General features: G+C 45.2%; 1 pseudogene across 1 annotated transcript; it reads left to right on the top strand.

Annotated features, from left to right (window-relative positions):
• Window positions 1-540: 540 nt before the first annotated feature.
• LOC310790824 (protein MTSS 1 pseudogene) lies at window positions 541-2,205 on the top strand (annotated as a pseudogene). The gene has a single exon. The product of its transcript is annotated as a protein MTSS 1 pseudogene (transcript).
• The last annotated feature ends 14,293 nt before the right edge of the window (window positions 2,206-16,498 follow it).

The raw sequence follows: 16,498 nt of genomic DNA on the forward strand, positions 1-16,498 counted from the left end.
CTACAGGCTGCAGGCCACATATACTCTGTTCTGTCACCCTGCAGGCCACATATACTCTGTGCTGTCACCCTACAGGCCGCAGGCTACATATACTCTGTTCTGTCACCCTGCAGGCTGCAGGCCACATATACTCTGTGCTGTCACCCTGCAGGCCACATATACTCTGTTCTGTCACCCTGCAGGCTGCAGGCCACATATACTCTGTGCTGTCACCCTACAGGCCGCAGGCCACATATACTCTGTTCTGTCACCCTGCAGGCTGCAGGCCACATATACTCTGTGCTGACAGAACAGCACTCAATGGGTTGAATTGCCAGTGTGGTACGCGCTAACAAAGAGCTTGCCCAGGGCCGTTTGTCCAACTGCAGGACGTTAGCAATGGTTGCTATGGGGAGGAGCCAAGGTAACGCACCCTTTAGCGGACCAATCAGAAGACCAACAAAGAGTGAAATGTGACATCATCAGTGACATCATAAATCCTTCATTGCATGGGGCTATAAATTGGACCGGTGCAACTTGATATTTCCAAGCCTGTGTAAAATGGATGCAGGTAAAGAGAAGGAATGCAGTGCCTTGGGAGGGCTCTTCCAGCTCACCATGAACGACATGAAGGGCAGTTATCCTGCATGGGAGGACTTTGTAAGCAAAGGAACCAAGCTACAATCACAGCTCAGGACGACCATCTTGGTGAGCGGAGCCTTCCTGGATGCCTTTCAGAAGGTGGCAGACATAGCCACTGGAACCAGAGGTGCGACCAAGGAGATTGGCTCTGCTTTAACCAGAATGTGTATGAGACACCACAAAATCGAGTCCAAACTCAAACTGCTTACTACAGCCCTCTCGGACAGTCTCATCTCTCCATTGGAGTTAAAGATGAAGGAGTGGAAGAAGGTGGCCAGTCAGCTGGACAAAGACCACGTCAAAGAGTGTAAGAAGGCGAGGGCGGACGTCAAGAGGAAGATTTCAGACACCATCAAACTGCAGAAGAAGGTGAAGAAAGGGAAGTACAAGGTGCAGGGCCAGCTGGACTACGCGCTGCAGGACCTTCAAGTCAGTTACGCCGTCCTGGAGGAGACCGAGAAGAGAGCGGTATGCAGAGCAATGATCGAGGAGAGAGGACGCTACTGCAGCTTCGTCACCATGCTCAAACCTGTGCTGGACCATGAGGTCGGCATGCTGGAAGACGTGATCCACCTGCAGACCATTCTAGAAGAGATGACCAACCTGACAGCTGAGCCCACTAAGCTGCATCCAGCCAGCGAAAGGGTGATTTTGGACCTGAAGTGTTCTGATTTCAACTACACCTACCAGACGCCTCCAGCCTCTCCTAGTAACACACTGTCCAGGAAGAGTATTATCAGTGACTACCTGTCCGGATCAGCGAGTGTTCTCTCCCTGGACTCCTCCATCAGCTGTGCTATGGATGGAATACACATCCAGGACCCGCAGTCCAAACGGTCCGCCTCCACCGTCAGCCTATTTGCCGAGCCTGAGGTGATGGGCGGCTCCCTGCACCAATCGCAGTCTCACACGGCCACCATCCGCTGCCAACCGGCAGCCTATCGGATGGGGACGTTCAGTGGGGCGGTGCCCATCCTCATCTGCACCCCCAAGGTGCCCCTGGAGGCCCTGGCAGGCAACGCAGGGAGCGGCGATCAGGTTTTCATGCCTCCCCCTGTGGGAGGAGCTCCGCTGGCCGGTGGTTTGGGTCACAACAAACTCTGCCCCTCCACACAGAGCCTACAAATCCAGCAACTCAGCCAACAGCAACATAACACACAGCAGTCGCAGCAGCACCGTCCGCAGCAGCTGATGACCCAGCAGCTTCAAACCAAACAGCAATATAATCAACAGCAGCAACAATACCAGCAACCTAATCAACAACAGCAACTGTGTCAACCTCAGCAGTCGTTGCTTCAGCAACTGCAACAGTTGCAACATCAACAGCAACAAAATCAGCATCATCAAAAGCAGTACCAGCAACAGCGGCTCTTCCAGCAGCAGAGGCCAGGCTCGGCTACCCAGGCAGCTGCTCCGGCTCTGGGGCACGACGATCACTACCAGGCCCAGGCTCCGCCCCCGGCCCAGGACCAAGACCCAGAGGAGAGCCGGGGGGGCCGAGGAGGAGGAGACATGTTGACCCTCCTCAGAGGAGTCAAGCTCCGAAGGACCGTGACGAACGATCGCTCCACGCCAGCCATTTAAGCACACAAATTATATCTTTTAAGTTAATTTCACCTACTCCATGTGCATTATATTTGACTACAATGTTGCACAGCTGTTTACACACTGTTTAAGTTCACTTTATCTTTGTCTATTTGTACTGTAGTAATTTTGTAACCATATCTGTAAGATGTAATGGGTGTGACATTTACATTAACACGTTCACTGCCATTGACGAGATATCTCGTCTTACAAAATCCAACGGTTGACTGCCAATGACGAGATATCTCGTCTTAAAAAAAAAAAAAAAAAATTTGACGGTGGGACGTGGATCAACGCCCCCCACGTCTCCTATAAAAATATTGGAGCCACCGAACGTGTACAACCCATTCCACCGACCCACTAAGTGGCGACAGTGCTCTCCAGACTAGAAAAAGCAGAGCCAAAACTGCAGGGGAACGCGCGAGGAAACCATTCTCTCATACTGTAAAATGGATTGGCGAAAACGCTTTCGCTTTCGCGCATTATCGCGCTGGGAGCTGGCGGTGGGGGATTGCAAATTTGCATAATAGATTATGGGTGAAACACACTTTGAAACACCAGCAGAAAGCGCAGAATCGCACACAGCTTCATTCCAGCTGAGCTCAACCGAAAACCCAGAAACGAACGAGCCTCATTCTCATACTGTAGGCGAAAACGCTTTCACGCTGGTGCACACGGGCGCACAACGGTGGGGGGTTCCAAAAATAGACTGGGTGGAAAACACACTTTGAAACACGCAGCATAAAGCCTAGAATCGCACAAAGCTTCATCAAAGCCCTCAAACCCAAGAAACGAGTGAGCCCCATCCACACTCGCCGACGAGGGGGCCGCCAGGGAGGGAGGCTGCTCACTGCTCAGACAGGCAGTAGAAACTCGCTTGTGACAAACGCTGCTGAAAGCCACCAGACACGCCCACGGAGGGAGGAGTTTGAAGGAGAGGGCGTTCAGAACTATATTGTTTAGATGTCTGATCTCTCACTGATGCCAAAAATAAATGGTTAAAGTGACTGTTCTGCCTGTTTGATTGAATTTCACAAAACTGCGATTATCTCAGCTTTCAGTCTCAGACGCTGAAACCATGCTGTACTCAACGGCTAATATCTACATAACTACTAACTCTACAAACTAACTCTTTTAGACAGAGAAAGCACACATTCTATTAGTACTTTTGTGAACTTTGTGTTCACAAAGTCCAAGCAGAAAATAATCCTCGGCTCTTGTAAAATGAGCCAGAATCCTCAAAAAAACCCTCTGGCAGAAGCTACCTACAGTAAAAAAAAAACGGCTGGCAGTGAATGTGTTAATATGTCTTTTTCTCAAAATAGAGCAGTTGTTTTTGCAGCTACAATGTATCAACATGGCCTATATGGAAATATGGGAAAGGGAAATTTCTCTTACTGACTGTCCTTCAACTTTGAAACAGGCGGCTCTGGGCAATATGGCAGGTCTGTGTTCACATCATTGGACCAAGGTAGCCCAAACTCCAGCTCCGGCTTTTACTGACACATTTGACCTGGCAGACAATGTTAATATCGTCAATGAAATGGCATTGTGTGATTCTAATCAAATGTTCTTCGTACAATTTTTCAAAAAATCTGAACCCAGGCAATTGATTATTGAAAAGATCTAAAAGACAAAACAATGACATCTCTGATGATGTCACAAGTCTATGATGTCGTCAAGTACTCTCATGTGTCGCGGGATGATTGTCAAAAGAGAGGGGAAAAAAAGAAATTATATCTTATTATAATTTGAGAAGTGTGTGTGTGTGTGTGAGTGAGCAGAATATAATATTACCGAATTATGTGATGTCATCAGTGATGTCAGTGATGATGTCATCAGTGATGTCATTCTTCCTGGCTGAGGCATTAGTTCAGTGATGATGTCATCAGTGATGTCATCGGTGATGATGTCATCAGTGATGATGTCATGTTCACACACACTGGTGATTTTTTTTCACTATCTCACTGTCAGTATGTAATTTTGTAACTTTCCTGTGGTTTTTGTTAGTGTATGTATATTTTCAAACTCTTTGAAATGCTCCCTCCCGGCATGAGACTGAGGTCTGCCAAGACCAAAACCTCTCGTCACTAGGGGTGGGACAAAATATCGATACCCACGTTATCGCGATATTTCCACCCGCGATACGTTATCGATACACTGGCGCCAAGTATCGATATGTTTATTATTATTATTATTATTATTATTATTATTATTTTTTTTTTTTTTTTTTTTTTTTTAATAAACAGGCTAAAATATTATGCTGTGTGTGGTAGTTGAAACATAGTTTCAAGTTGACTTTATTTATGTTTGTAGTTGAAACAAAAACATAACTACTGTAGGCTACATGAATGGAAATGTTTGATCATTAATATCTACTTTTAGAAATTATATAGGTAGGTAGGTAGGTTATATAGGTTTTCTTGTTTTAATAGTAATAATAAAAAGACTTAATGTGTAACTTTTCCTCCGTGGTATCGAAAATGGTATGAGTGAGTGAGTGAACTCAGAGAGTTCATGTCAATTCTGCTAATAAATGCATAATACATGATTTTTTGCCTTCAGAGGTATTTTTTTCACTTGTTACACAGGTATCGTGATGTATCGTCTTCCAATATATCGCAGTATCGCAGTATCGTGATATATCGTTATCGAGGGCCAAGTATCGTGACGATATCGTATCGTGAGCTACTCAGCGATTCCCACCCCTACTCGTCACAAGATCAGCTTCTTCCCAACTGCCATTCGTCGTCATCAACAAGCCTCGAAAGCCCCCAATACAAGCACTCTATTATTCCCCTTTTTGCTGTGGAACCCCTGGGGGGCGCCGGCCCCCACTTTCAAAACCACTGCTTCTACACTTCTGTTGGGATCATGTGTGGAACGCCAATTAATGAATCATTGTGTATAAAATAGGCCTAAAACATCAATAAAAGAAAACTAAATAAACAAAGATAGCACACTTTAAAGGGGGACTAACCCCCCAGATATGTATCAGAACAGTGATTTGAAAATATCTATGGAAAAAAACATGAAATTATACTCTTGTCTATACTAGACTCTTTGGCTGTGTTCAAGTCAAGATTTTTTTTCGGAAATCGACGCCATTACAGTTTGCCTACCGCCTCAAAAATAATTTATTTGAGAGGGGCAATATCTTTATAAATATCAACAACTATCCAACGCTGGTGGTCTGTATGGAAACAGCGTTGCTTAAAATGGTTGAAAGTTATATAAATTTGGTAATTCAGTGGCGAACTAGAAATTTAATTATTTTTTCCATGTGTGTGTATGTGGGCGTCTTATCGATAAGAGCAAAGTGATGTGCGGCTCGTTACCGCAGCACACTGCACAATACGACAAACCCCCCGTTCTGGGGTAACACAATGCGAGATTTCTCTACGTGATTCCCTCGTCCAACTCGCCATATAGTCCCTTTTTCATTTTAGTTTGGGGGCTTTTCGTGATTCTTGTTAAAAGTTGTGCAAAAGTTTTCCTCTCAGCACAGTGCAGGCTGCGCCTCCTCCCTCCTGCCAGACCCCGGCTGGCGAAACAGCCTGCTGCATGCATGGGGCGCTCTGTAACCTCACGGAGCAACAAACAAACACAGACAGAAATAGCTGGTGTGCGATTTTTCTGTTCAATACAGTCTGAGATACAGCACAGGATTGAGGGAATCCCGCATCTGTTTGCGAAGGTGCGACTGGACAGGACGCTTTTCACAGACGGGCACAGCATCAGTAGCTGAGTAGCCTGCTATAGTCGGAGCGAGGTGAATGTCTCTCAGGGCACAGCTGCAGATCTCTCCTCCTCCTCCTCCGCGCATTCAGTCTGTCCAAAATCAATACCGATATAATCTCAGTAGGAGGGATGCAGGGAAATATATGATAGTAGCCGATGTGTTTAGAGAAGCTTTGTCACGTTGTCACGTCGTAGTATAGCGTTATATTTTACATGTACGCTAAACTTTGATGAGATTTGTTTGCGGAAATGTCAGACTGTGCTCTCTCTGCTCTCTCTGCTCTGGCCGAGAGAGCACAGAGAGCCCAGCTGCTGCTGCGCGCGCCCCCGGAGCTTGGGGCTCGTGCATGAGGATGATGAGGATACAGTACGACTCTCTCCCGCCTCACTGGGCTGGAGACAGTGCTTCCAACTCGGACTGATAATATAAACATCATCATTCGAGCTTATCCAGGTAAGATATTAATAAAGTAATGACACATTCAGCGGGAAACTAACTATAATTAAGACATGTGCCAACTTTGACGACGTTTGGTTCAGTATTTTAAGAGCAAACTTCAATAGGAATAGGCTTGGAGTTGTGAGGAGCCGAAAGGGTACAGGGGGGTAGGGGAGTAACTATCTTGAAATCCCATAGTCTTTGGTTCACCGTGACGTCACGACGTGTCAAATATCCCATTCATTTGAGAAAAAAAAGCAGTGTTCCACCCTTAGAGGGCACTTATGCCAGATATGCTGCTGAAAAATGATACAAATGGTAAAATGGCAACAGTTTGGTGTCAAATGTGGAAATTCTGACCAGAATTCTTCACACATCACCCCCAAAGTCATTGGTTAAAAGCTGAAAAAAAGTGTTTTGGGGGTTAGTTACACTTTAAACACTGGAACTGGTTTTGAGAAATTTGAGATGATACAATGTGTCACTGGTTGGTTATGCAAACTATTTTCAATTATAGTGAATGACATACAGTAAGCATGTCCTCTAGTGCAGTGGTTCTCAAATGGGGGTCCGGGGACCCCCAGGGGTCCTTGAGGGGGTTCCAGGGGGTCCCCAGCCAAAAGGGGGGTAATTTATTTTCACTATAATTCCATTCATAAGTAACACAATGACTATTTTGGTCATGGGTTTTATACACTTTCTGTAATAAAACATCTAAAAGCATCAATCTTATTATAGGGGTCCATATGACAAAATCCTATCAAATGAGGGTCCATGGTCTAATTTCTGTCAGTTTAGGGGTCCCTCATGTGAAGCAATTTGAGAACCACTGCTCTAGTGTGTGTGTGTGTGTGTGTGTGTGTGTGTGTGTGTGTGTGTGTGTGTGTGTGTGTGTGTGTGTGTGTGTGTGTGTGTGTGTGTGCGTGCGTGCGTGCGTGCGTGTGTGTGTGTGTGTGTGTGTGTATATCTCGGTTTAAAAATTATACTTGATTATGGCATTGAAGTGTGTATTTGGGGTTTCCCAGCAATAACCGCTGTGATTAAAATAATTCACTTACATCATGGCAGTCCATTTTCACTTTTACTGGGCAAGAAACACGCGTCTTCTGTCCTTGCTCATAAGATTTTAATTAACAGTCTTCACTACTTTTAAATTGGTTCAGAATAAAATGTGCTTGTGGTTATGTGAGCATCAGAGAGCTCAAGGCAAGGCACACTTTATTCATATAGCACATTTCATACATACACAAGGCAAAACAATGTATTTCACATAAAACAGAAAATACATACATAATGACATTAAAAATGAATGAAAGAAAGCTATATGGAGCAGTCACCTCTCGTCTATGGGGGATGATGTGTGTGACACCAATTAATGAATAATTATTTTTTGTATAAAATAGGTAGGCCTCAAACATAAATAAAAGAAAACGAAAGAATTAAAGATAGCACACTTTAAACACTGGAACTGCTTTTGAGAAATTTGAGATCCTAAAAAAAAAAGAACTGGTTGGTGATGCTATCTATTTACAATGATAATGAATGATATAAGCATCCTCTGGTCATTCAGATTATAAACAGCTAGACTGTGTGTGTGTGTGTGTGTGTGTGTGTGTGTGTGTGTGTGTGTGTGTGTGTGTGTGTGTGTGTGTGTGTGCGCATGCATGGTAAATGGTAAATGGACTGCATTTATATAGCACTTTTATCCAAAGCGCTTTACAATGTGCCTACATTCACCGATTCACACACCGAAGGCGGCAAGCTGCCACGCAGGGTGCTGGCACCAGCACAGCCACCGGGAGCAATTCGGGGATCAGTGTCTTGCCCAAGGACACTTCGACATGCGGACTGGAGGAGCCGAGCCGGGGATCGAACCACCGACCTTCTGGTTGGTGGATGACGCGCTCTACCTCCCGAGCCACAGCCGCCACACATGCATGTGCGTGTGTCTGTGTGTGTGTGTGTGTGTGTGTGTCTGTGTGTGTGTGTGTGTGTGCGCGTGCGCGTTTCGGCTTGAAGTGCCTTATTTGGGCTTTCCTAGCGATAACAGCTGTGATTAAATCATTTGGTCACATGATGGCGGTCACTTTTCACTAGCACTGGGCTCGAATCAACCTCTGTAACCTGCGTCCTCGCTGCTCAGAAGATTTGGATCAACAGATTACTTTGAAATAGATTCAGAATGAATGTGCTCCTGATGCTTAACCCATTGATACCTGATGCAGCATTTGCGTGTATATCCCTCATTTGTGTGTGTATCCCTTTAAGACCGCGAACCGCGTTGTCTTAAAGGGATACACACACAAATGCTGCATCAGGTATCAATGGGTTTAGTGACTATAAACCAGAGAGGTGATGATTAATCATTTTGCTGCTTTTGCGTTCTGCATTCAGGCCATGCAGTCATCATGAGCAGGCCATCAGTTAGGCATCAGTTAGGCAGTTAGGCCATCAGTTAGGCCTCTAACAATGGATGACCTGTATGTTGTTGCATAGCAACCTGGTGGTGATGTGTCACCTGTGTTCACTCTGTGTCCACACTCTGATTCAGGATGCTTCTGTTTACCAATGCAGAGGATCCCACACAGTTACCATAGAAACGACAGAGCCAGGCACTAGCGAGTGGTTTTAGTTTCCATGTTAGCACACGCCTCCAAGAAGCACAGTGTGGCTGAGAGTATCAAAATCATGGTTTATTTATTCACACAAAAAACAGGAAGATATCAAATAATTAAAGATTTTGTATGATATCCAGCATACACCAATCATAAGTAGGCTTTAACAATTAGTAATGACAGTGATACAACGTTACAGTTGGGCAATAATTATAATAGACATTTCATTGTGTAGTGAATCATGTCCTATAGTTGCACTTATCACGGTCAAATCACCTCTACGTGTCCCTTGGTGTCAGTGTCTTATGATGCGCTGACAGTAGATCAGTGAGATATACTTTAGTGTCGTCTGTTCCGTTGTGCACCGTCACTCTAGATCTCAGCGATGGCCGGCAGCATGCAGGCTCGGACGCGGGCGTCTCTCCAGGCCGACCGGCAGTCTGTGATCCACTGGGAGATCAGCGTGTGTTTGATGGTGGGATCCTGTCTCCCCCCCTCGGAGTCTCTGTCTGCGGGGCCTCCTCTCCTCCCGGCCTGCGCCTTGGGAGAGAGGTCAGGATCTTCTCCGCTGTGAGCGGTGGTGTCGGTGGTGGCGAGCAGCTCGGGGCAGCTGCTCTTGCGCTGGCGTGGGAGATCCGGACCGGAGGCGCGGGGGACGCTGTGCGCCCGGGAGCGACACTGTCCCCCCCACGCGTCCCCGTATCGCCTCACCGGCCTCCCCTCGCCAAACGCCTGGCAGGCAGCGAGGTTCTGGTGTCCATAGAGAAACTCCAGAGGGTCAGAGGTGCCATGGCGGCCGAGTTCCTCCTGCTCTGCCTGCTGCACGCCGGCCATGGCACCCGAGTCAAAGGTCAGCCGTGGCAGGCGCTGGTGCAGGGGCTCCGGCTGGCGCGCCTTGCTGCTGTCGTGGGACGCGTCCCGGCTGGGGAAGGTGGGGTGGGCCAGGTGGCAGATGGACAGGAAGTAGTCCTCAGAGGAGACGGAGTGGACAGCGGGGTGGAGCGCGTTGGCCTGGTTCATGTCCCTCAGCGTCTCCTCGCTGCCTTCTCTGATGGTGGGCAGCAGGAGGCTTCTCTTGGACAGCAGTCTGGAGCGGGGCCGCATAGCTGGGAGCAACAGAGAGGATAGGAGTCAGTTTGGTTTGCTTATTTTTGTCGACTGTATTGTGAACAAATCAAGATCTAAAGCAAAGTCTTTAGAAAGTCACTTTTTAGTCGCTTTCAGCTCAATTTCGGTGAATCTCTGATTAACATCAGGTGCAAGGATCCAAACACAGACACTGGCTGTGGGAACATGATGTGACTGGCTGATATCAGTCCCCCAATTCAAGTAATGGCTGCCTAATCTGATCTGAAAGCAGTTCAAATGAGAGGCATCTGATTTCAACTCTCGCATCTGTGGTTTATTACATCACCCCATCCTCGCTCCGCCCATCCAAAAACAATTATTTGGTGATTAATAATTGAGACATAAACAAAATATTTACCCAATGATGTTTTCAACCTCGGCCGAAAGATACATTTTGATAAGAGGAATATTTGGTTTCAAGTGTTCTTTATGCCAAATAACGTCTAACTAATGTGCTATTCTATTCGTTGACTTAGTTTTGCGAATAAATGTCGACACGGTTGCTCAACAGGGATAATCACTGTGACACATATGACATACACTGTCCCCTCCTTCTGTCGAGGGTTTCAGACACTGTGCCCTGCTGTCTTTGGAGTGGCCGTGTGTAAATAGTCTCAAATACAAACAGACTCCAGCGAGACGCAGCGAGGCAACAGGAATAGAGCGGTATTTAAAAAACCTTCCCAGTGGAGCGAAGCCACAGAATGTGTCAGCCTATATTTTCTTATGTAACCCATATTGTTAGAACCCTGAGTGCAGCCCAACATATATTTCCGTCTCGACCTCCTCGCCAAAAATAGTCCCGGCCAAACCCGAAAGCCGGCCTCTCCCGGTCTCTTCCGAGGTGATTTAGCCGTGGCTAAATTTAGAACCACACCTTTGGTATATATACACCTTCTAAAAATGGTGCCATGGCAACAGCTCCCGAGGGGGAAGTGTAGAATAGGCAGTCTGTATAATTTATTATACTTATTGCATTTTCATTCAAAAAAATAATAATAATAATTTCCGACACAGCTTTGCCATCCCACTCACCTGCTTGCAGCTGGTCTTTGTCCAATCAGTCTTTTTCTTCCTCCTCTTGCAGGTTGCAGATATTTGGTCTTGGGTCTTTTTTTGCGATTGTGTGTCTCTGTGCAGATCTGATTTCAGGAGGTGAGTGTGTTCAGCCGGTGGTGGTGATGCTTCTCCTCCTCCAGCTCCAACTGTCTCTGTCCAGGAGCAGCTGTAGAATGCAGATTTATCTCCTCACATCCCTCCCTCCCTCCCTCCCTCCCTCACCTCCCCTCTCTCTCTCTCTCGCTCCCTCCCTCCCTCTCTCTCCCTCTCCCTCCCTCACCTCCCCTCTCTCTCTCTCGCTCCCTCCCTCCCTCTCTCTCCCTCTCCCTCCCTCACCTCCCCTCACCTCTCTCTCTCTCTCTCTCTCCCTCCCTGGCTCGCTCTTGGTTTGCCCTCCTTCCCTGCTTCTAAAAATAGACACACCATCCATTTCCTCACCCTGAGCACTGTCATTGGCTGACTGTATGGATGGAGAGAGAGAGAGAGAGAGAGAGAGAGAGGGGAAAAAGAGGGATAATAAATGGATAGAGAAGGCCAGGAGATGGTGAGAGTGAAACAGACAGAGAAAGGAGAGACACAGAAAGAGAGAGAGAGACAGAGAGAGAGAGAGAGAGAGAGAAAGAAATGAGCTGTGTACAAGGTGCTATGAAAGCCACTTCATATCGTCAGCAGTGTCCCTCTGTGCCTGCTCAATAGATTTTTCAGTTGTTAATCAATCACACACACACACACACACACACACACACACACACACACACACACACACACACACACACACACACACACACACACACACAATAAATAATAATAATGATAGTAAAACTTGTGCGATCTTTCTTAATCACTTGTTTATTATGAACCTAAGATGGACTTCATGAAGCGGCCGGAAGCAGACTGATGAGATCATTAGGTTTCAAATCCAGCTAATATGAGACATGAGGATTCCCTGCAGGCACTATGGCCGTGACACTCGTCCCCATGTGACCTGTGACACATGTGACTCATCCCCATGCCACCCCATGTGACCCGAGTGTTTTTCTGAGTCATATTTGAAAATAAGAACTCATTTTTCAGGATTTTGGTGACATAGTTGCACTTGCTGCTCACTTGTCTACTGACACTGAGCAGCTTTGCAGGGACATGAAGTGAAGTGCCTTGCTCAAGGGCTCAGCTTCTATGCTTGTTACAAAAGTGGGGCAGAAGGTACAGTCGTGAGGCGGAGGCAATGCTGGTTTATTTTCCCATCTCATGTGGCTGTTTTTTATTCAGATGCTCTTCTTCTCCAACACTCACCAGCTGATTCGAGGCCCCCCCCCCCACACACACACACAGTGCAAGTAAACAGTGTATGCTTCCATCTTTTAACTAAATTACAGGCTTGTAAATTGGGTAAAATATAATTGTCTCATTTCTAAATGTAGATTTCACAAAACAGCATTGTTGTAATTATGATTGTTTAAAAATAGTTTTAATGGCTTTGAAAATGTACAATTATGTCTTTGGATATAATTATCTATATCAATAAATCAAAGGCAACGGTAAGAACTATTGGATTGGAGAGTATTTTTTCTTTAGTCTGTCTGTGTGTGTGTGTGTGTGTGTGTGTGTGTGTGTGTGTGTGTGTGTATACATATACATATGTATATATAGGCTATATTGTACAAAAGGCCAGCAAGTTCTGGTTTTAGAATTATTTTAGTTTCTAGACTTTTAATCAGGCAGATTGGCCACAACAAAAATATTATATCAGAGGAATGCAAGTAGTTATTTTACACAATCCGAGTATAATCATCGAGCAGTTTTAGTCTTTTACTGACACGCTAAAATAAACAAACAAGGAGACTATGTCGAGAAGACAACCAAAACACTAAACTGTGTGGGACGGCCGACAGGTAAACTCAGAAACTAAAGTAAACAGAAATAGTTCAAGGCAACTCTCACAGAGCCAGAGTCCAGGAGCATAGAGGAGAGGAACCGCAGCTTACGTCATGAAACTAGGTTTTAAGATCAGCAATGAGCCTGAGACCCACACACAGTTATATAGTCCCTCAACAGGTGCCGGTGATCACTGGTGATTACAGGGAGGAGGAGAGTCTTACAGGTGGAGGTGATCAGGGCCACTGTGGCCTGTTCCGTTACATGCTGATGATGTAACACCCAGGCAGCGACAGAGGCGTTCTGTTACATGCTGATGTAACCATCGTTTGAGGGGCAAGAAATCATGTTTACATAATAGTTTTATCAAAAATAAATGAGATAGGCCTAATCCAAAACAGATTAAATGACAACTTTGATTTATTTTTTAATTAGTTTAAGAAGTGATTAGAAAATACCTCATAATTTTAGAATACACAAGGCAGTCAGACGAGCTGAAGTTGACACAAGTTTATGCTCCTGCAGAACAAAAATAATCACCTGATGAGTGATTGAGTGATGTCACACTACTGTTTCAGGGCGCTGAGCATATAAGTGTGATTTTCTTTCAACTTAATTCATTTTTTATATCATTTTATTTATGAACATCCATATTTACTGTGCATGCTTCCATAAATTAGAGTGACAATATTCCTTTCATATTTCATATTCTGCAGGAAATATGGTAGCCTAAAGTGCATAGAAGGAAAAGCAGCGAGGTAAGAGTGACTTTGTTTCACATCACAGACACCCTTAATAAATGATGGCCTTTTATTTATTTACGTGTCCATTCGATGCTGTTCTGGATTATATATATTATATATTATATGTTCTGGATTATTTATCCAACACAACTTTTGTCTGAATACATTAACTTGCTGCACTTAGTTGAGACAAAGGTCATAAAATATTCACTATCATCTACTATGTAAACATGAATGCTCACTTCCCCCCTCTTGGGGGCAGAGTTCTCCCCCAGCCACAGAAAGGTTTTATCTAAGCTCCCCAGGACGCATGTTAGACCTTTAGCAGCCTCCATGTTTGGGCATACTGTTTATAGGCTAATACTCTTTGTTTCTGTTTTCCAATGAGCAAAGATGGGAACTGATATTTAGCATTATCGGCTATGTTGTCCTGAATTCCATACAGTATTCCTAAAGAGAATAATGTCCTACAAGTAATCTCTCTAGGGTTATTGACAAAATTGTTGTGTTCTGAGGGTAATTTAATTTAAAAACTTGTTTCCCCCACTGGCAGATGTAAAGGACACCTACCAATCAGGGACTCGAGGTTCAACTTCAAATGTCAGGTTCAGTTGATCATTTATAAGATGTATCTTGCATCTACAGGAAAGCAGCTGTTATAAGCAAGTAAGTGTGTTATTATTCCCTCATACTGTAAAAGTGTTGTAACACTGAAATAACTGCAAACTCATATATATATATATTTCTTTTCTAATAAATGAGACGTCACGTCAGTGACTTAACAGCATAATTCATGATTCCTAACAAAGTCAATCTTGGGGCATAATCTGATACAAACTTGATGGTGGGACGAACAAAACAAACACGTGATGCGAACAGGGGGAAAGACGGTATATTTCCCCCTGCTGGGAACGGCTGGGCGGAAAAATCAAGATCTGTTCTTCTCTGGAGAAAAGGGCAATCATGCATGCTGTGAGGAATGTGTCTGAGCTATACAAGTAAGTAAGATGAAATTATTGACATCTTGACCTCATTATTCACTGAAGCTCCATTGGAGGTATAGTCATTGGAGGTAGTATGGAGGTATAGTCATTGGAGGTATAGTCATTGGAGGTAGTATAGTCATTGGAGGTATAGTCATTGGAGGTATAGTCATTGGAGGTATAGTCATTGGAGGTATAGTCATTGGAGGTATAGTCATTGGAGGTATAGTCATTGGAGGTAGTATAGTCATTGGAGGTATAGTCATTGGAGGTATAGTCATTGGAGGTAGTATAGTCATTGGAGGTATAGTCATTGGAGGTATAGTCATTGGAGGTAGTATAGTCGTTGGAGGTAGTATAGTCATTGGAGGTATAGTCATTGGAGGTATAGTCATTGGAGGTATAGTCATTGGAGGTATAGTCACTCACTGGGGAGGTTTTCTTTCCTTTATTTAAATTGACCTGAATCAGGAGTGAAAACGTTACTTAGCAGGCAGCGGTGGTTTTACTGTGGGAACCCAGGGTAGGGGCCCCCCGATACGGTCCAGGATGCCCCCCCTCGCACTGTTAAAATCAAGAGCTAAATCCTTGACTGATTTTAGGGGTTCAAAACCCTAAAATAGGACACCCTATTGCATTTGCTATGTTTATTATTATTTATATATTATTCTTAATTATTTTCCTTCTGTAAAACTGTGTATATCTCAGTAACCAAATTTTGCACCTCGGCTAGAAAACTCACCCAACACTCTCCTGGTTTGAGTCATATCTCTCCGGGAGATCCTTTAGAGTCTCCTGGAGGGGAGACATGTCCAAACTCCACGACCTATACACAGGAGTACCTCAAGGCTCAGTCCTCGGCCCTCCTCTGTTTGCAGTTTACACTATCTTCCTCAGCTCCATCATCCATTCCCATGGTTTCCATTACCACTCCTATGCTGACGACACCCAGCTCTTCCTATCCTTTCCACCCAATGACCCCACAGCCTCAACACGTATCTCTGATTGCCTTGCTGACATCTCCGCTTGGATGAGTAAACGCCATCTCCAACTCAACCTTGCTAAGACAGAACTCATCATCATCCCAGCCAATCACTCCATACATCAGCAACTCAACATCAACCTCGGACCAACTCAACTTGTACCTGTATACTCTGCCAGAAACCTAGGTGTCATAATCGATAACCAACTCTCCCATAAAACTCATGTCGCCTCAATCGCTCGGTCATGCAGGTTCACCCTCTACAATATCAGGAAAATTAGACCTTATTTATCCATTCACACCTGTCAACCTCTGGTTCAGGCACTGGTTTTGTCTCGTATTGACTACTGTAACGCCCTTCTGGCTGGCCTCCCCGCAAGTACATTCAAACCCCTTCAGTTGATCCAAAATACGGCAGCTCGAACTGTTTTCAACCAACCCAAAAGAGCACACATCACACCCCTGCTCATTTCCCTCCACTGGCTCCCCGTAGCTGCCCGCATCAAATTTAAAGCCTTGTCACTCGCCTTCAAAATTGCAACAAATACAGCACCTGCCTACCTGAGCTCACTCATCCATCTCTACACCCCCTCCCGCTCACTTCGCTCCGCTAATGAAAGACTCCTGGTACTACCCCCTCCAACTAGTCCCATGTCACGGAGCGGTCTGTTCTCCTCTGTGGTTCCCCGGTGGTGGAACGATTTGCCTCACTCCATCCGTTCCGCAGA

This window comes from Poromitra crassiceps (genome assembly GCF_964638095.1).
Source record: "Poromitra crassiceps genome assembly, chromosome: 15".
NCBI classification, from domain to species: Eukaryota; Metazoa; Chordata; class Actinopteri; order Beryciformes; family Melamphaidae; genus Poromitra; species Poromitra crassiceps.